The sequence below is a fragment of the Budorcas taxicolor genome, chromosome X (genome assembly GCF_023091745.1).
Source record: "Budorcas taxicolor isolate Tak-1 chromosome X, Takin1.1, whole genome shotgun sequence".
NCBI classification, from domain to species: domain Eukaryota; kingdom Metazoa; phylum Chordata; class Mammalia; order Artiodactyla; family Bovidae; genus Budorcas; species Budorcas taxicolor.
The window spans coordinates 117,111,977-117,134,615 of NC_068935.1; positions in this window are offsets into that span (position 1 = coordinate 117,111,977).

The following is a 22,639-nucleotide window of genomic DNA, read 5'->3' on the forward strand; positions in this document are numbered from 1 at the left end:
TCAATTTAGCTTCACATATTTTGCAGCTCTGATATTGGGTCCATACACATTTAGGATTGCCGTATCCTCTTCTTCAGTTGACCATTTGTTATTATAGAATGTGCCTCTCTGTCTCTGGCAAATTTCTTTGCTCTGAAGCCTATTTTATATGATATATATAACTATTTTTGCTTTCTTTTGGTTATTGTTGGCATGATACATCTTTTCCAGTCATTGTATTTTCAGTCTATCTGTGTTATTTTATTGGAAATGAGCTTGTTGTGGACAGAAAACAGTTGTCATATTTTAAAATTTACTTTTCCAGTGTCTGTCTCCTAATTGACGTGTGTATATCATTTTTATTTAATATTATTGTCAGTGTTAGGTTTTCAGTGTACCTTCTTTACTTATTATCTCTATTCCTCTTTTCTATAGGTATTTGAATAATTTTTAGAATTTAATTTTTATTTATCTGTAGTGCTTTTTAGTGTATGCCTTTGGATCACTCTTTTAGTAATTGCTGTAAACATTTTATATATATATGTGTGTGTGTGTGTAAATATAAAAGATACATACTGTATATACACATATCTTATCATTATAGCACTTTGAGTTAAGTGGAAAACATGTCTTTTATATCATTTATGCTCCCTCATTTATAATATAGTTGTATTAAATTTTTACTACATATTTTGAAAATCAGGTCATAGAGTGTTATAATTTTTTCTTCAATCATCCATTCTAATTTACAAAACTCAAAAAGAGAAGGAAAGGCTTTTGTATTCATCCATGTATTTTCTTTCTTATCTTAGTCTTTCTTCTTTTAGATGTTCAAAGATTAATTCTTTTATTATTCCTTTTTATTTATAGAACCTCCTTTAGCCATTCTTTTAGAACCTCCTTTAGCCATTCTTTTAGGGTATTTTCCTTTACCAGTTTATTGCTACCAACCCATCTCCCTTCACTCTCCTTTTGCATGTGTCCTCAGTCATGTAATCCCATGGACTGCAGTCTGCCAGTATCCTCTGTCCATGGACTTTTCGAGACAAGAATACTGGAGTGGGTTGCCATTTCCTTCTCCACTGACAACCAATTCTTTTGATGTTCCTTCATCTGAGAATGTCTTGGTTTTTACTTTATTCCTAAAGAATATTTTTGCTGGATATAGTATCCTGGGCTGCCTGTTATTTTCTTTCAGGACATAAAATTTTTTGTGTCACTTCCATCTGGCCTCTATTGTTTGTGATGAGGAACTTAACCTCATTGAATGTTTTTTATCCTATAGGTAATGTGTCATTTGTCTCTTGCTGCTTTCATGTTTCTTTCCATTTTTAGTTTTCAGAAGTTTGACTATGATGTGTCTCGGTGTGGGTTTCTTCAAGTTTATATTTTTAGGATCTAGCTTTTTGAATCTGTAGGCTCATGTCATTTGACAAATTGTGAACTTTTCAAGTATTATTGTTCCAAATTCTCTTCCAGCTCAACCTCTATCCTTTTATCAGGGGAGTCCAATGACGTGAGGCTTGTTCTAGACTCAGAGTTCCCTATGTCTTTCTTATTTTTGTTTTTTAATCTGTTTCCTTTCTCTTGTTTTGTTGGGTAATTGCTCTTTATTTTTTACCTTTAAGGCCATTGATTATTTCCTCTGACACCATACCAGCAGGGGAAATGTGGAGGTACCACCTCAAGTGGGCTTCCTTGGTGGCTCAAATGGTGAAAAATTTGCCTGCAATGCAGGAGACCCAGCTCAATACCTGGGTTGGGAAAATCCCCTGGAGAACAGAAAGGCTGCCCACCCCAATATTCTTGCCTGGGAATTTCATGGACAGAGGAGCCTGGTGGGCCAAAGTCCATAAGGTCACAAAGAGTTGGACACTTCTGTGTGACTAACACATACATATATACATATCACCTCAGTTGCCAGATGCTAAAGTTCAGCTTTTTCCCGTAACCCCACTGACTTGAAAGTGGGGAATGTTTTTGGTTACTCCTAATCAAGGTTGGGAATTCTACTCCCCACTGTTGTTTGTTGTTCAGTCTCCAAGTCGTGTCTGACTCTTTGTGACCCCATGGACTGCAGCACACCAGGCTTCCCTGTCCTTCACTATCTCACAGAGTTTGCTCAAACTCATGTTCATTGAGTCAGTGATACCATCCAACCATCTCATCCTCTGTTGTCCCCTTCTCCTCTTGCCTTCAGTCTTTCCCAGCATCACGATCTTTTCCTGGTGAAAAACTGACTCTGTATGAGGTAGCCGAAGTATTAGAGCTTCAGCTTTAGCATCAGTCCTTCCAATGAATATTCAGGGTTGATTTCCTTTAAGATTGACTGGTTTGATCTCCCTGCTGTCCAAAGGACTCTCAAGAGTGTTCTCCACCACCAGGCCTCCACTAGTGCCTCCTTGATAGAAGAAATAGTGTCAGATTACAGGTCCTCAAGTGGACTCCACTGATACCATACAGAATGACTTCTTTAACATGGACTTTGGTGAAAGTTATTAATCTCTGCTAAGCCTCCTTTGACATCACTTCAGCTAGGAGGGGAGGGTCATCTCGTTAATTCCTAAGGACTGAAAGTCCAGTCTCCTGACATAATCTCCACTGACACTGTGGTGGAGAGGTACTCTTTATGGCCACAAAGTATGAAACTCTTAGTGCCTACTTGGCTTTTTCTGACATCAGGGCATTGGCAGTTTGGGGTGATTAGTTACATCCTGGTGAATGTGGGAGCCTAAGCTCCCCACAGGGCCTTTCCTTGCATGGGATCTTTCTAAAGTCAAGACCTCCATTTTATCTGTCATGCTGGCTGGAGTAGGGTGCTTATTGTCTTAAAATTTTCTTTCTTGTTAGACTGTCCTTTTCCTACTTTTTTTCTAGAGCTATTTTTTTTCATAGGGAGTCAGAGAGGCACTTTTTTGGGCCTACATCCTTCATTATTTACCGGTTGCTAGATTCTTCAGCTTCGTGTCTGGTATTTATGAGACAAAAGCAAAACAAAACAAAATGATAAAAAAGAAAAAAACAAAAACGAAATTCACCATCATGTTGTTCCATGAGTCCTGATGTCTCTAACCAGTCTCACTTCTCTGCACAATTGAAAGTCTTATTATGTTTGTTTTATTTTTTTAATTTATTTATTTTAATTGGAGGCTAATTACTTTACAATATTGTAGTGATTTTTGCCATACATTGACATGAGTCAGCCATGGGTTTGCATGTGTTCTCCATCCTGAACCCCCCTCCCACCTCCCTCCCCATCCCATCCCTCTGGGTCATTCCAGTGCACCAGCTCTGAGCACCTTGTCTCATAGTGAATTTATTTTCATAATATGTTTAATTTCTTTCAGTCTAATTATTTCTTCCATTCCATGTTTCTTCAGTTCCTAACATGTGTTAAGTGTGGGTAATGTCCTGGAATTACGTTCTTTGGAAGAACCTATTGAGAAAGTAGACAAGGAAACTGGTGTTTTATAGCCAATAAGTTTAGTTGTAATTTGTTAGACAATAATAGTAACTAGAATATAAATTATATATTTTTGTGTTATATTTAGTGATTTCTCAAGGAATTATTATTAGACTCTTCAAGTTCTATATAGAGTTATTTCATTTCCTATGTTTTATTGGTACCTATAAAACAAAAACCAAATTGAAGGTGAAAAAAATTATCTAATAATTAACTTAAAAGCTTCTGTTGTTTAAAGCAAGTAAGAAAGAATGGTTTCAGAAGCTTCATTTATGGCCTTTGCTTCCCCTCAATGAGTCTTAAAATGCTAATGAGACATTTGAATAATTAATGTTAACAGGAAAAAACTTGTAAGGAAAGTCTAGCTACTATTTCCAACAAGGTAGAATTTTTTTTAAGAAATTATCTCAAATGAATAAAGAAATCTTTAGATGGTTATCTAAAGTGGACTAAATAAAATGGACATGTATCTGTTTAAAACAAGATTTGATATTACTACACTCAGTTCAGTTCAGTTCAGTCACTCAGTTGTGTCTGACTTTTTGCGACCCCATGGACTGCAGCACGCCAGGCTTCCCTGTCCATCACCAACTCCCGGAGCTTGCTCAAACTCACGTCCATCCAGTTGGTGATGCCATCCAACCATCTCATCCTCTGTCATCCTCTTCTCCTGCCTTCAATCTTTCCCAACATCAGGGTCTTTTCCAATGAGTCAGTTCTTTGCATCAGGCAGTCTTTCCAGTGAATATTCAGGACTGATTTCCTTTGGTATTACTACACTGCTTAAGGTTAAATGGGCCAAAAGGGACCCCATTCCCTAACGGACCCCAATATTAAAAGCCAAACAAGTCTGTTCTATTTACCTTAGTTTAAGAACAGATATTAGGGATGTCAAATAAAAATATAGTCACAACCTGAAAGTAGAGAGTTATTTTATTTGGTGGGAATATTTAGGTGGTTTTTGTTTTATAGGTACCAATATTTGATGGGAATATTTAGCTCTGAAAAAACTATTACAATGAGGCAGGAGGGGAAGTCAGGCTATATAAGTTTGCAACAAAGGGAGCAGACAGTCTGAACATCAAAGATGAGGTATCAAGTTAAGGAATTTAGCATTCTGTGTATGGGATGATGTAAGCCTATGGACTCACTGAATTTGTTCCTTTCATATGAACCTCAGTGATCTGGGGCTAATCCTATTTCCTTGTTCACCTTAAGGAGTGACAGAAGGCTGCTGCTTGCATTCTGTCAACTCCTCAGCAGTCACCATTGGGAGTGGCAGCATCCACTGGATTGCAGTTTTAGGAGCCCTCATTTACATTTGGCAGCCAGAAATCTCTGATGGCTGTCACATTTCTTATTTATTGATATGGCAGGAGATATTTTCATTTCACAGGGGCTAGAAGAATTTACACTGAGATATCTGACCATCAGTTACTTGGGGCAAATGTTAGACCAAAGGGCTGGACCTCCTTGGCTCAACCCCACTCTGGGGATCCCAGAGCTTTTTATATAAAAGTAGGTATTAATAAAATGGACAGGGAACAAAAAGAAAAGAAAAACTTCTAAAACTTCCTCTAAGACCATGCTTGTTGACTGCATCTTAATGAAAACTAAAGTTAAAGATATAAAAGTTGACAAAATTAAGATAAAAGTATATAAAATTGGTATATTTAAATAGACTTTACAATCACAGACAACTAGCCAATCAGATCACATGGACCACAGCCTTGTCTAACTCAATGAAACTAAGCCATGCCATGTGGGGCCACCCAAGACAGCCATGTCATGGTGGAGAGGCCTGACAGAATGTGGTCCACTGGAGAAGGGAATGGCAAACCACTTCAGTATTCTTGCCTTGAGAACCCCATGAACAGTATGAAAAGGCAAAATGATAGGTACTGAAAGAGGAACTCCCCAGGTCAGTAGGTGCCCAATATGCTACTGGAGATCAGTGGAGAAATAACTCCAGAAAGAATGAAGGGGTGGACCCAAAGCAAAAACAACACCTAGTTGTGAATGGGACTGGTGATGGAAGCAGGGTTCAATGCTATAAAGAGCAGTATTGCATAGGAACCTGGAATGTTAGGTACATGAATCAGAGCAAATTGGAAATGGTCAAACAGGAGATGACAAGAGTGAACATCGAAATTCTAGGAATCAGTGAACTAAGATGGACTGGAATGGGTGAATTTAATTCAGATGACCATTATATCTACTACTGTGGGCAGGAATCCCTTAGAAGAAATGGAGTAGCCATCATAGTCCACAAAAGGGTCCAAAATGCAGTACTTGGATGCAGTCTCAAAATGACAGAATGATCTCTGTTCATTTCCAAGGCAATCCATTCAGTATCATGGTAATCCAAGTCTATGCCCTGACCAGTAATGGTGAAGAAGCTGAAGTTGAACAGTTCTATGAATACCTACAAGTACTTTGAGAACTAACACCCAAAAATGATGTCCTTTTCATTATAGGGGACTGGAATGCAAAAGGAGGAAGTCAAGAAACACCTGGGGTAACAGGCAAATTTGGCCTTGGAGTACAGAATGAAGCAGGGCAAAGGCTAATAGATTTCTGCCACGAGAACGCACTGGTCATAGCAAACACCCTCTTCCAATAACACAAGAGAAGACTCTACACATGGACATCACCAGATGGTCAACATCGAAATCAATAGATTATATTGCTTGCAGCCAAAGATGGAGAAGCTCTATACAGTCAGCGAAAACAAGACCGGGAGCTGACTGTGGCTCAGATCATGAACTCCTTATTGCCAAATACAGACTGAAATTGAAGAAAGTGGAGAAAACCACTAGACCACTCAGGTATGACCTAAATCAAATTCCTTATGACTATACAGTGGAAATGAGAAAGAGATTTAAGGGACTAGATCTGATAGACAGGGTGCCTGATGAACTATGGATGCAGGTTCATGACACTGTATAGGAGACAGGAATCAAGACCTTCCCCAAGAAAAAGAAATGTAAAAAAGCAAAATGGCTGTCTGAGGAGGCCTTACAAATAGCTGTGAAAAGAAGGGAAGAGAAAAGCAAAGGAGAAAAGGAAAGATATACCCATTTGAATGCAGAGTTCCAAAGAATAGCAAGGAGAGATAAGAAAGTCTTCCTCAGCTATCAATGCAAAGAAATAGTGGAAAACAATAGAATGGGAAAGACTAGAGATCTCTTCAAGAAAATAAGAGATACCAAGGGAACATTTTATGCAAAGATGGGCTCAATAAAGGACAGAAATGGTAGGGACCTAACAGAAGCAGAAGATATTAAGAAGAGATGGCAAGAATACACAGAAGAACTGTACAAAAAAGATCTTCATGACCCAGATAATCATGATGGTGTATCACTCACCTAGAGCCAGACATCCTGGAGTGTGAAGTCAAGTGGGCTTTAGAAAGCATCACTACGAACAATGCTAGTGGAGGTGATGGCAACCCAGTTCGAATCCCAGGGACAGAGGAGCCTAGCAGGCTGCCATCTATGGGGTCACACAGAGTCAGACATGACTGAAGCGACTTAGCAGCAGCAGCACACGCTAGTAAAGTAATAACTCAAAATTCTCTAAGCCAGGCTTGCAGTATGTGAACCGTGAACTTCTAGATGTTCAAGCTGGTTTTAGGAAAAGCAGAGGAATCAGAGATCAAATTGCCAACATCTGCTGGATCATTGAAAAAGCAAGAGAATTCCAGAAAAACATCTATTTCTGCTTTATTGACTATGCCAAAGCCTTTGACTGTGTGGATCACAATAAACTGTGGAAAGTTCTTCAAGAAATGGGAATACCAGACCACATGACCTGTCTCTTGAGAAACCTATATGCAGGTCAGGAAGCAGCAGTTAGAACTGGACATGGAACAACAGACTGGTTCCAAATAGGAAAAGGAGTACATCAAGGCTGTATATTGTCACCCTGCTTATTTAACTTATATGCAGAGTAAATCATGAGAAATGCTGGGCTGGATGAAGAACAAGCTGGAATCAAGATTGCCGGGAGAAATATCAAGAACCTCAGATATGCAGATGACACCACCCGTATGGCAGAAAGTGAAGATGAACTAAAGAGCCTCTTGATGAAAGTGAAAGAGGAGAGTGAAAAAGTTGGCTTAAAGCTCAACATTCAGAAAACTAGGATCATGGCATCTGGTCCCATCACTTCATGGCAAATAGATGGGGAAACAGTGGAAACAGTGTCAGACTTTATTTTTCTGGGCTCCAAAATCACTGCAGATGGTGACTGCAGCCATGAAATTAAAAGACACTTTCTGGGTGTCCCTGGTGGCTCAGATTGTAAAGAATCTGCCTGCAGTGCAGGAGACCTGGGTTCGATCCCTGGGTTAGGAATAACCCCTGGAGAAGGGAATAGCTATCCACTCCAGTATTCTGGCCTGGAAAATTCCATGGACTGTATAGCTTATGGGGTCACAAATAGTCGCACACGACTGAGTGACTTTCACTTTCACTACTCCTTGGAAGGAAAGTTATGACCAACCTAGACAGTATATTAAAAAGCAGAGACATTACTTTGCCAACAAAGGTCCATTGGGCTTCCCTGGTGGCTCAGAAGTTAAAGCGTCTGTCTCCAATGTGGGAGACCTGGGTTCGATCCCTGGGTTGGGAAGATCCCCTGGAGAAGGAAATGGTAACCCACTCCAGTATTCTTGCCTGGAGAATCCCATGGACGGAGAAGCCTGGTAGGCTACAATCCACAGGGTCGCAAAGAGTTGGACATGACTGAGGGACCTTAAATAAAATAAAAATAAAATAAATGGTTTTTCCAGTGGTCATGTATGGATGTGAGAGTTGCACTAAAAAGAAAGCTGAGCACCAAAGAATTGATGCTTTTGAACTGTGGTGTTGGAGAAGACTCTTGAGAGTCCCTTGGACTGCAAGGAGATCCAACCAGTCCATTCTGAAGGAGATTAGCCCTGGGTGTTCATTGGAAGGATTGATGCTGAAGCTGAAACTCCAATACTTTGGCCACCTGATGTGAAGAGCTGACTCATTTGAAAAAACCCTGATGCTGGGAGGGATTGGGGGCAGGAGGAGAAGGGGACGACAGAGGATGAGATGATTGGATGGCATCACCGACTTGATAGACATGGGTTTGGGTGGACTCCTGGAGTTGGTGATGGACAGGGAGGCCTGGCATGCTATGGTTCATGGGGTCTCAAAGAGTCGGACATGACTGAGCAACTGAACTGAACCGAACTGAAGATGGTTGCATCTCTTTTGTTTTATTATATTATGGAATAGGGGCTTCCCAGGTGGCTCAGTGGTAAAGAATCTGCCTGCCAAGCAGGAGACTTGGGTTCAATCCCTATGTTGAGAAGATCCCCTGGAGATGGTAATGGCAATTCACTTCAGTACTCTTGCCTGGGAAATCCCACGGACTGAGGAACCTGGTAGGCTAAAGTCATGGGGTTGCAAAGGAGTTGGACATGACTTAGTGGCTAAAGAACAATAACGTAATATACAATACCATTCTGCTTTGGCAAAATGTATTTTATATGCAAAATGATGTATGTAAACATAATCCATATTGGAAGCAGTTAGGTACCATGCACTATAGAGAACATAATTGTAGCAAGTGTTTATGCTTCTAGCTATCTGCCAATATGTATGTGTATATATATTTAGGCTTAATGCATAATAATTTTGGCATTCCAATAATTGTGAAAGGATAGAAGAATACCTAAAAGTGGAATTAGTAACATTCATTAAAGGATATATAAAATAAGTGGATATAAATGGAAAATTCTTTTTTTTAATTAATTTAACTTAATATGATAATATTGTATGTTTTTCTTAACATATCACAAGATAGTCATATGGTGACAATTGTTGAAACTAGAAGATGGATCCATGGGTTGATTGTACTAATCACTCTATTTTTGTACATTTTAGAAAGATTCTATACTAAAAAGTTTCTATAAGTATCAAAAAAAATTTTTATTGAAGTATAGTTGATTTTTGTTCAGACTGTAAGTTTTGTCTGACTCTTTGCGACCCCATAGACTGTAGCATGCCAAGCTCCTCTGTCCCCCACTATCTCCCAGAGTTTGCTCAAATTCATTTCCGTTGAGTCAGTGATGCTACCTAATTCTCTGCTGCCCCCTTGTCCTTTTGCTTTCAATTTTCCAGCATCAGGGTCTTTTCCAGTGAGTTGGATCTTCACATCAGGTGGCCAAAGTATTGGGAGTTTCAGCATCAGTCCTTCCAGTGAATATTTAAGGTTGATTTCCTGGAGGATTGACTGGTTTGATTTCCTTGCAGTCCCAGGATTCTCTAGAGTCTTCTCGAGTACCACAATTCAAAAGCATTAATCCTGCAGTGCTCAGCCTTCTTTATGATCCAACCTTCACATGTATACATCACTACTGGAAAAGCTATAGCTTTGTCAATATAGATCTTTACTGGCAAAGTGATGTCTTTGCTTTTTAATACACTGTCTAGTTTTGTCAAAGCTTTCCTTCCAAGGAGTAAGCACATTTTAATTCCTTGGCTACTTTCACCGTCTGCAGTGAGTTTGGAGCCCAAGAAAATAAAATCTGTTACTGCTTCCACTTTTCCCCCTTCTATTTGCCATGAAGTGATGGGACCAGATGCCATGATCTTTGTTTTTTGAATGTTGAGTTTAAAGCCAGCTTTTTCAGTTTCTTTTTTCACCCTCATCAAGAGGCTCTTTAATTCTTCTTCACTTTCTGCCAATAGAAGGATATCATCTCAGATCATCATATCTGCTGCTAAGTCGCTTCAGTCGTGTCCGACTTTGTGCAACCCCATAGACGGAAGCCCACCAGGCTCCCCCCATCCCTGGGATTCTCCAGGCAAGAACACTGGAGTGGGTTGCCATTTCCTTCTCCAATGCATGAAAGTGAAAAGTGAAAGTGAAGTCGCTCAGTCGTGTCCGACTCTTTGCGACCCCATGGACTGCAGCCTACCAGGCTCTTCCACCCATGGGATTTTCCAGGCAAGAGTACTGTAGTGGGGTGTCATTGCCTTCTCCACATCATATCTGAGGTTGTTGATATTTCTCCCGGCAATCTTGCTTCCAGCTTGTGATTCATCCAGCCTGGTATTTTGCATCATGTATTCTGCATAGATGTTAAACAAGCAGGGTGATACATCCTTGACATACTCCTTTCCCAATTTGGAACCAGTCAGTTGTTCTACATCCCGTTCTAACTGTTGCTTCTTAACCTACATACAGGTTTCTCAGGAAACAGATAAGGTGGTCTGTATTCCCATCTCTTGAAGAATTTTCCACAGTTTGTTGTGATCCACACTTTTGAAGGTCTTAGTGTAGCCAATGAAACAGAAATAGATGTTTTTCTGGAACTCCTTGGTCCAACGAATGTTGGAAATTTGATCTCTGGTTCTTCTGCTTCCTCGAAACCCAGCTTGTACATTTGGAAATTCTCAGTTCACGTAATGTTGAACACTAGCTTGAAGGATTTTGAGCATAACCTTGTTAGCATGTGATATATAGTAGTTTGAACAATCATTGGCATTACCTTTCTTTGGAATTAGAATGAAAACTGACCTTTACCAGTCCTGTGGCCTCTGTTGAGTTTTCCAAATTTGCGGACATATTGAGTGCAGCACTTTAACAGCATCATCTTTTAAGATTTAAAATAGCTCAGCTGAAGTTCTGTCACCACCGCTAGCTTTTGTATTCTTGCCACTTCTTAATCTCTTCTCCTCCTGTTAGGTTCTTACCTTTTCTGTGCTTTATCATACCCATCTTTACATCATATCTCCAATTTTCTTGAAAAGATCTCTAGTCTTTCTCATTCAATTGTTTTCCTCTATTTCTTTGCATTGTTCTTTTAAGAAGGCCTTTTTATCTCTCTTCGATATTCTCTGGAACTCTGCATTCAGTTGGGTATATATTTCCCATTCTCCCTTGCCTTTTCCTTCTCTTCTTTTCTCAGCTATTTGTAAAGCCTCCTCAGACAACTGCTTTGGTTTCTTGCATTGCTTTTTCTGTGGAATGGATTTGGTCACTTCCTCCTTTACAACAGTACAAACTTCCATCCATAGTTCTTCAGGCAGTCTGTCCACTGGATCTGATCCCTTGACTCTATTTGTCACCTCCATTGTATAATCATAAGGGCTTTGATTTAGGTCATACCTGATTGGCCTACTGGTTTTCCCTACTTTCTTCAATTTAAACCTGAATTTTGCAATAAGGAGCTCATGATCCAAGGCACAGTCAGTTCCAGGTCTTGTTTTTACTAACTGTACAGATCTTCTCTGTCTTCCGCTGCAAAGAACATAATCAGTCAGATTTCAGTATTGATCATCTGGTGATGTCCATGTGTAGAGTCATCTCTTGGGTTGTTGGAAAGGGTGTTTGCTATGACCAGTGTGTTCTCTTGACAAAACTCTTTTAGCCTTTGCCCTGCTTCATTTTGTGACTTCCCAGATGGCACTAGTGATAAAGAACCTGCCTGCCAATGCAGGAGCCATAAGAGACTAGGGTTCAATCCCTGGGGCAGGAAGATCCCTTGGAGAAGGAAATGTGGCAACCCACTCCAATATTCTTGCCTGGAAAATTCCATGGACAGAGGAGCCTGGCAGGCTACAGTCCATGGGGTCACAAAGAGTTGGACACAACTGAAGCAACTTAGCACAGCACTGTTTCCTTTTGAACTCCAAGGTCAAACTTGCCTGTCATTCCAGGTATCTCTGAGGAAAAAAAGAAAAATATCTTTTTTAGTGTTTGTTCTAGAAAATGTTGTAGGTCTTCATAGAACTGGTGAACTTTAGCTTCTTCAGCATCAGTGGTTGGGGCATAGCCTTGGATTACTGTGGTGTTGAATGGCTTGCATTGAAAACAAACCAAGGTTATTCTGTCATTTTTCAAATTGTACTCAAGTACTGAATTTTACACTCTTCTGTTAACTATGAGAGCTACTCCATTTCTTCTAAGGGATTCTTGCCCATGGTAGTAAATGAATTTGCGTCTGAGTTAAATTCGCCCATTACCCTCCTGCTTGACTTAGTCCAGTTTACCTTGTTTCATGGACCTAACATTCTCGGTTCCTATGCAATATTGTTTTTTACATCATTAGACTTTACTTTCACCACCAAACACATCCGTAGCTGAGCACAGTTTCTGCTTTGACCTAGCTGCTCCATTCTTTGGTGCTATTATTAATTGCCCTCTGCTCCTCCCCAATAGCAGTGCTCATTTTCTGGCATCATATATTTTGCCTTTTCATATTGTCCATGGGGTTCTCAAGGCAAGAATACTGGAATGAGTTGCCCTTTCCTTCTCCAGTGGACCACATTTTGTCAGAACTCTTCACTGTGACCTGTCTGCATGGCATGGCTCATAGCTTCATTGAGTTATGCAAGTTACTTTGCCATGACAAGGCTATGATCCATGAAGGGGATAGTTGATTTACAATGTGTTGATTTCAGGTGTAGAACAAAGTATTCAGTTAGTTTTTTTTCAGATTATACTCTGTTATAGGTGATGATAAGATCAGTTCAGTTCAGTCGCTCAGTCGTGTCCCACTCTTTGCAACCCCATGAATCCCAGCATGCCAGGCTTCCCTGTCCATCACCAACTCCCGGAGTTTACTCAGACTCATGTCCATTGAGTCTGTGATGCCATCCAACCATCTCATCCTCTGTCATCCCCTTCTCCTCCTGCCTTCAATCTTTCCCAGCATCAGGGTCTTTTCAAATGAGTCAGCTATTCCAATCAGGTAGCCAAAGTATTGGAGTTTTAGCTTCAGCATCAGTCCTTCCAATGAACACCCAGGACTGATCTCCTTTAGGATGGACTGGTTGGATCTCCTTGCAGTCCAAGGGACTCTCAAGAGGCTTCTCCAACACCACAGTTCAAAACCATCAATTCTTCAGCACTCAGCTTTCTTCACAGTCCAACTCTCACATCCATACATGACTACTGGGAAAACCATAACCTTGACTAGATGGACCTTTGTTGGCAAAGTAATGTCTCTGCTTTTTAATATGCTGTCTAAGGTTGGTCATAACTTTCCTTCCAAGGAGTAAGTGTCTTTTTATTTCATGGCTGCAGTCACCATCTGCAGTGACTTTGGAGCCCAAAAAATTACAAGATATTGAGTATAATTCCCTGTGGTATACAGTAAATCCTTGTTGCTTGTCTGTTTTATGTATGGTGGTTTTTCTATGTTAATCCCATGCTCCTAATTTTTCCCTCTCTTCCTCCCTCTCCTGTTTGGTAACCATTAGTTTGTTTTCTATTTAGTATATAGATTCATTTGTATTATTTTTAGATTTCTCATATATTTGATATCATAGTATTTTTCTTTCTCTGTCCAACTTACTTTCCTAAGTATAATATTCTCTGAGCTTTCCTGATAGCTCAGTTGGTAAAAATTCCACCTGCAATGCAGGAGACCCCAGTTTGATTCCTGGGCCAGGAAGATCTCCTGGTGAATGGAAAGGCTACCCACTCCAGTATTCTGGCCTGGAGAATTCCATGGACTGTAGTCCATGGGGTCGCAAAGAGTCAGACCACAACTGAGCGACTTTCACTTTCACTTTCACTTTTCATATATATGTATGCACACCACATCTTCTTCAACCCAGCTATTGATGGGCACTTGGGTTGTTTCCATGTCTTGGCTATTATAAACAGTGGTTCTGTGGAACATTAAGATGTATGTATCTTTTCAAATTAGAGTTATCATTTTTTCTGCATGTACACCCAGGAGTAGGATTTCTGGATCATAGGGTAGCTCTGAGAAGCCTCTATACTGTTTTTAGAGTGGCTGCACCAATTTATATTCTCACAAACAATGTACAAGAATTTCCTTTTCTCTACACCCTCTCCAGCATTTATTTTTGTAGACTTTTTGCTGATGACCATTCTGACCAGTGTGAGGTGATAACTCATTGTGGTTTGATTTGCATTCTCTAAAATTAATATGTTGAGTACCTTTTCATTGCCTGTTGGCCATCTATATGTTTTTGGAAAAATGTCTGTTTAGGTCTTTTGCCTACTTTTTAATTGGATTTGGTGTTGTTATTGTTGTATGAGCTGTTTGTATATTTTGGTTATTGACCCCTTGTTGGCCACATTGTTTGCAAATACTTTGCCTCATTCCATAGGTTGTCTTTTCATCTTGTTGATGGTTTCCTTTGCTGTGAGAAAGCTTATAAGTTTGAATAGGTTCAATTTGTTTATTTTTTCTTTAATTCTTTTGCCTTGGGAGACTGAGCTAAGAAAATGTTGCTACAATTTATGTCTAAGAATGTTTTGTTTATGTTCTCTTCTATGAGTTTTATGGTGTTGCTTCTTATACTTAGATCTTTAAAACATTTTGAGTTTGTTTTTGTATATGGTGTGAGGAAGTCTTCTAGTTCCATTGATATATATATAGCTGTCCAGCTTTCCCATCACCGCTTGTTGAAGAGGCTATTTTTTCTCCATTGTATATTCATTGCATCCTATGTCATAATTTAATTGACTGTAGGTGTGTGTATTTATTTCTGGGCTCTCTGTTCTGTTCTATTGGTCTATGTGTCTTTTTGTGCCACTACCATATTGTTTTGATTACTGTAGCTTGGTATTATAGTCTGATATCTAGAAGGATTATGTTTTGAGCTTTGTTCTTTTTCCTTGAGATTGCTTTGGCAATTCTGGACCTCTTATGTTTCCATATAGATTTTAGGCTTATCAGTTCTAGTTTTATGAAAAAATGTCTCAGGTATTTTGACAGGGATGTTATTGAATCTGTAGATTGCTTTGGGTACTATGGCTGTTTTAATAGCAATATTAATTAGTTGTTTTAATAGCAATAATATTAATGCTGCCAATGCAAGAGGATGGGATATCTTTTCATTTCTTTGAATCATCACCAGTTTTCTTTATCGGTTTTTATAGTTTTAAGCATATAGGTTTTTCAGCTTTTTGGTTACATGTATTCCTAGGTATTTTATTATTTTTTTGACATGGTTTTAAATAGAATTTTTTTTGTACTTTTTCTTTCTGACATTTCATTATTAGTATAAAGAAATGCAACACATTTCTGAATATTAATCTTGTATCTTTCTACCTCACTGAAATAATTTATTAGTTCTAATAGTTTTCGTGTGGAGACTTTAGGATCATCTGTACAGAATATCACATCATCTGCACATAATGAGTTTTGCCTCTTCCTTTTCAATTTGGATACCTTTTATTTCTTTTTCTTCTCTGATTTCTGTGGCTAGGACTTCCAAGACAGTGTTGAATGGAAGTGGTGAGAATGTTTATCCTTGTCTTGTTGCCTGATTTTAATGGGAAGGCTTTCACTTTTGAGTGTTATGTTGGCAGTGGATTTGTTGTAAATGGCTTTTATTGTGTTGAGATATATTTCTGTTATATCCACTTTTGTGAGAATTTTTATCATGAATGGATGTTGAAATCTGTCAGATGCTTTTTCTACATCTATTGAGATGATCATGTGTGCTTTGTACTTTCTCTTGCAAATGTGCTGTATTGCATTAATTGATTTGCATATGTTGAACCATCCTTTTGACTCTGGAATAAATCCAGCTTGATCATGGTATGTGATCCTTTTTGTGTATTGTTGGATTCTGTTTGCTAATATTTTATGGAGGACTTTTGCATCTATATTCATGAATATACTAGCCCGTAATTTTCTTTTTCTTTAAGTGGCTTTGTTTGGTTTTAGTATCAGGGCAATGATGGCTTCATAGAATGAATTTCTGAGTGTTCCATCATCTTCAATTTTTTGGAATAGTTTGAGGATAGGTGTAAGTTCTTCTTTGTATGTTAGCCAGAATTTCCCAGTACAGCCGACCACTTCTGACTTTTGTCTGTAGGGAGTATGTTTTGTTTCATTTCTAGTGATTGGTATGTTTAAAGTATCTGTTTCTTCTTGACTCAAGTTTGTCAGAAAATTATTTTGCTGTTGTTGTCAATATTGACAAGAGATATAAACCTAGGAATCTCCTTCCTTAAAATAGCCTTAGTAGTTTTATATAAGTTTATACAAATCCAATAAAACATTTTAGAGAGTGCTTTTGTTCTTTCTATTCTGTGGAAGAAGTTGTACAAGACTGATTTTATTTATTTCTCAATTATATGGAAAGTTCATTGCTTAGGGTATCAGGTGTGAAAATCATTTGTAAGAGGTTTTGTTAGACAAAACTGACTTGACTGGTATTTCCCAAAATTTTTGGATATATGTATTCCTTTTTGAATTTCATCATTTTGTTTAATTTCAAATGTATTGGAATAAATTTCCTTATAATATTATGTATATGTCCTTAGGATCTGTAGTATTATATTCTCTTTGTTCTGATACTGATATTATGGGTCTACTTTTTTTCTTGATCAGTCTTCTCATGAGTTTATACTTTTTTTAACCATTTTACAAAAATGAACACCAACTTTTGAATTTGTTGATCTTCTCTTTGTAATTTTTTTTAAACTGTGTTTCCCTGACCTTAATATTATTGTTTCATTTTTATTATTTTTGCTACTAAATTACTGTTTCTTTTGCATTTTCTCATTGTGGATTATCAACTCTTTAATTTTCCATATTTCCTCTCTTGCATTTAATGATACATAATTTCTTCTAAAGAGATATTTTATATATCTTACACATTTTATTACAGCTTCACTGAGATAGAATTTACTTAAATAACCTGTACATTGAAATATCAGTGTAAGTTTTGAGATATATACTCCTTTATGAAATTCTCTCTATAATCAGTAACAGTTAAATATCCCTCCCGTGTGTCCATGTTTCCATCTACATCTTTGTATTTCTTCCCTCTTAGTCTTGCCCAAGACCTGTCCCCTTTTCCATGATGTAAACATATACATATCTTTGTATGGATATATAATTTCATTTTTCTTGAAGAAGCTTCAAAGAATGGAATGGCTGTATCATATGATTGATGTGTCTCTATGTTATTTTAGAAAATGTCAAAGTGTTTTGCAGCATGCTTGGACCATAGTACACACCACCAGCAATGTGAGTCTTGCAGTCATTCTGCATTCTTGTCAGTACTTAGTATTTTTAGTTGTAGCTCTTTTAATAGGTATGCAGTGATATCTCAGCCACTCTAAATGGTGTGCATGTGTGCTAAATTGCTTTGGTCATGTCTGCCTCTTTGGGACCCTGTGGTCTGTAGCCTACTAGCCTACTGTGTCCATGGGAATTCTCCAGGCAAGATTTCTGGAGTGGGTTGTCATGCCCTCCTCCCAGCTAAATGATGTATGTGTAACAAATTAATTGTTCTTTTTCTTTCCCCCAAGCACCCTAGGAAATGGAGGTAATAGATCACAGGCCTGATGGTAATTATTCTATTTCTATTTTACATGTATGGTTGTTTTGTATTATAGGCTGGACTTTCTGTATTAAATACAGTAGAGATAATTGGAGTTGAGGTGCAATTTTTTTTGTTTCTGAGAGGACATTAGCATGAGGGCAGTTCATCTCATAGCAGTCAGGAACTGAGAAGTTGGATTTTGTCAGGAATTTTATCTTCTGGAATGTCAGATGAACCCCTGGGTTGTTTCCTCCTTTGTGAACCCTCAGGTCCAATTTGTTTCTCCTGGGTTGATAGAAGCCCGGGTCAGTTGCTTAGCTTCTCACCTCCAACTTTTTCTTCAGTCATTTCCTGTGAATCAGCAAAATCCTGGAGGGAATAGGGGTACCAAATTTGGGTCTCACAACCTAGGCTTATCTTGTAATTGAGCTCTTGTCTCTTTAAATATTTGTTTCCTTGGGTTTGTGGTGCTTTCAAATACATACTGTTAATATACTTCCAGTTTCCTGGTTTTTGGCAACAGTGCGGTTAGGCTGTAAAGCCTGAAAACTTTCTATCAAAATTATTTTTTTTAATGTATTTTACTTTGTAGTTTTTTATTCCTTTAGCCAGTTAATCTAATCAATATACCAGTTTATTTAAGACAAATGACTTGTCCAAGAAGTACATGATTTTTCTTTATTTTTTACTTAATTTATTTTGCTTAAATATTTCACAGATTCCAATAAATCTTTATTCAGTTCACAGAGCATGCCAAATACAGGCCAAGTGATGTTGGTACTTTATTGACAGACAGCCTGGTGGGAAAAATCTGAATAAATAGGAGTATATAGCCACGTGAGTTTGGGGCCAGCATAGCTTGTCTTAAAAACATGAATGGTCATCATCAGTCTTTCCCAAGCCCCATGCACCAGGTGGTTGAAGTAAGAGGGTTCTTTCTTGGTGTCATAGGAGCTAGTACTTTTCTTAGCATTTACTACTGATTGTAATTGTACATTTATTTGGGTAACTTTTTTTCTTCCATCCTTTTCCCTTCCATTCCTTTTTCCCATGTTAAGGGCTGACACACCTTTAGTGCTTGGGAGGGATATTATAAATGCTTATTTTAAGAAAGGAGAGAGACTGGATATAAACTCATGCTACTAAAAATGGGATGAGAATTTTATGTCTTTGTGTTTCCAAGTAATTTTGATCAGACTTGTCATTTATATATGTGTAAATTATATATATTGACTTTTATATAGTTTTTCTTTTTAACAAATCATGCTATTCTAAAAAAAAAGAGTATATTATTAGAGATAAAGTTAGGGGTAATTTGTTATGCAGCCATTGTGTACCAGGTTATTGCCTGTGCCATTTTGTATTTAACTGTTTTTCGAAGGATTGGGATATGAATCTTTGTCTTATCTTGGTCTACTTTCAATTATGATAGTATCACCCCACATGTAAATATAATCTCACAACACTACATTTTCGTTTAATCCCCTTTCATATATTTTACATAAACAATACTAGTTGCCAGTTTTGATTCATAAATATATTTAAAAAATAAAGATAAGTTGTCATTTATAATTATGCACATATTTTCCCTCTCTAGTGGTCTTCACTTCTTCCTAGAGTTCTTAATTTCCAAGTGGTGTCTTTTCTTTTAGCCTGAAGAACCTGCTGTAAGCTTACTTACAGTGCAGGTTGTCCAGGAATAAATGGCTTCAAGTTTGATTGCGTGGGTGTGTTTCATTTCAGTCTCAGTTTGGAGGGATAATTTTTATGGATATATAATTCTATGTTTACAGCTTTATTTTTCCTTTCAACATGGAAAGATGTTCTTCCATATTCTCCAGTCTCAATGGGTTTTGTTGAGAATGCAGCCATCATTTTAATTATCACTCTTAGGTAGGAAAATTTTCTCTATTTCTCTGGAAATTTTAATTTAAAAAAGTTTTGGATTTTAGCTGTTTAAGTATGATATACCCATGTCAATATTTGTCTTTATTTCACCTGCATTGGTTCTATTGATTTTCGATCTGTAATTTGACATATTTCTAAAAACTTGGAATTATTAACAACTTTTCTATAAAATATGTATTTTTAATGATCTTTTTCTAGTTACTCTTCTTAGTGGATTCTGACTAAACATTGGTGATTGAATGTTATCCCACAGGTTGCTCTAAGTCACTTTACTTTGGCTAGGTCAGAACCCCACAGTCTTTGGACAGTGCAAGACCTCTGGTCTCTCTGATCTTCTCGTAGCCTTACACCCACTGTGTGTTAGGCCTTGATGTATCTTGTGCCCATGTGCAGCCCAACCCTTGACCAAAGACCTGTTGTGCATTCCCACATAGACTTCTGCCCTAGTCCTGTCTATAGCTCTCTCATCCACATTGCTATACACAGCTGCATTTAGTAGCTCCAGACTCCAATCTCAGCCTCATCAGCTCAGCAACTCCTCCATGCTCTGCCTGGTTGCAGACTCCTTGCCCAGGGGAATTTGCCCTATTCAGAGTGCCTGGGCACACTTGAGCTTCTCACTCTGCCACACCTTGTGTTGGTAAGGAACTCATATATTGTTGTGGAAAGAAAATTTGTATCCAGGACTCTGACAAAGTTTTGGTATATTCTATTAAATTGAAGAGACACATACAGTATGACTCAGTCATTCTACTCTGGCTTATGTAATTATCTTTAAAATCCACATGTGTGCCAAAAAGCATTTAGAAACCCTAATTCCTAATTGCCCTAAACTGGAAACAACTTAAAAGTCCACCAAAAAAAGTCTACTTTTTACTCTAAGAATGAATACACTGTATATATCATATCATACACTGTAATATCATACACCAATGAGTATGAACAAACTTCAGTGTACACTGTGGATAAGTTTCATAATATTGAGCAAAGGAATACAAACACCCCCACCCCACAAACCATATTGTCTGAAATTCAGGAAAGTGGTTACTATGGGGAAAAGGGGAGGCATAACAATAGCAGTTGGCAGAAAAGATTTACCTCTTTTGAAGTGAAGTGAAAGTTGCTTAGTTGCTTAGTCTTTGCAACCCCATGGACTATACAGTCCATGGAATTCTCCAGGCCAGAATACTGGAGTGGGTAGCCTTACCCTTCTCCAGGGGATCTTCCCAACCCAGGGATCGACTCCAGGTCTCCCACATTGCAGGTGGATTCTTTACCAGCTGAGCCATCAGGGAAGCCCAAGAATACTAGAGTGGGTCGCCTATCCCTTTTCTCACAAATCTTCCTGACCCAAGAATCGCACTGGGGTCTCCTGCATTGCAGGCAGCTTTACCAGCTGAGCTACTAGGGAAGCCCTTATTCTTCTGAAATTCTGACATTGTTTTATTCTGCATCTGAGTGGTGTTTATACAGCTGTGTTCTCTTTGGCTTACTACATGGCCCTGGTTAGTTGCTGTTATTGCACTGTTTTCCATTTGTATTATGCTTTGAAGGATAAATAAAAATGACATACAAATATAACAAAATGTAACCTCAAAAAGCAAACGAATGATCAGTACCAAATGTTTGATGTGTTTATGTTTTCCTAGAAGGATGCAAAGTGATATAATTAGGGGAGTGCACAAATGGAGTCCTAAATGCATTGATCATATCTACTTGCTGGTGGATATAAGTTGTCTATTTCATTAGTATTGTCTATATTTTATATATATCAACTATATAGTTTCCTAATATTTAAAAAAAATTCAAATCATATTTTTTCAATTAAAATTATTTTCTTTATGTGAAGTAAAGGATACCTAATTTGACAATAGGAGCAAAACCAAATGAAAGGAATAAAAAAAATCACAAAAGTCAAGAAGAGTTTTAATTATGATAAGTCATGTTAATTTGGTGAAGGTTTCTATGCACATATAGAACTAAAGTACCTTCTAGAAATATTATTTCTAATCTTATTTGTGTCTATGTTTTTCTATGATAAATTGCTAATGAGATTTCTTAAATAGTGAAATTGTTTGTTTTGTACATTTGGGAGATTTGTCTTAGTAGTACAATAATCAAACATTGCCACATACCAAAAAAGATCACAAAAGCCAAAACATCCAAGTTTAAAAAATAAAAAAAATAAAATGAAAAATGTCTGAATCAACTATACCCAAATTAAAATAATTTAAGAATATTGCTAAGAAATATTTCAAGTGATTTGTTAATTGGTGTTCTGAACCTAACATTGACCTGGATGATAAATTATATAGGAACTGGCGGGACTTCCCTGGTGGTCTAGTGGCTAAGATTCCATGTTCCCAATGCAGGGGACCTGGGTTCAATCCCTGGTCAGGGAACTAAATCTTGGCATGCTGCAACTAAGATCAAAAATACCACATGCCACAACTAAGAATGCACCCAGATAAATAATGAATAAATATTTAAAAAAAGAGAAAACTGGCAAGTTCTATTGATATGGGGTAGTAAATTGACACCTGTGTTATCTATAGCAAAATACCTTATTTCTACAGTAATTAATATACAGTAACACTCAGTTCTGAGAAAACATATTTTATGTCTACAGTAATTTATATAGCCTTATTAGTAAACACTCAATTTAAAATATAAGACTTACTTTCAATCTCTGGTACTAGATTTTGCAAGGGATATAAAATCATACTGACTTTTTTTTGAAAACTATTTAACATTTTAAAGCAACATTTTGAATTACATATCCTATACACAGTAATTCCACTTCTAGAATTGTACAGCTACTCAGGCAAGTGTACAAAAGTATGGGTACAAAAAAGCAACAGAGTAGTTTTTAAATAAATTACATTGTATCCATACTATGAATACTCTTCAACTCTTGCAGTCACCTATGTCTATACTGTGAAGGTTTACGCAAAACACCTCTAAGACATATTGCTAAAGAAAA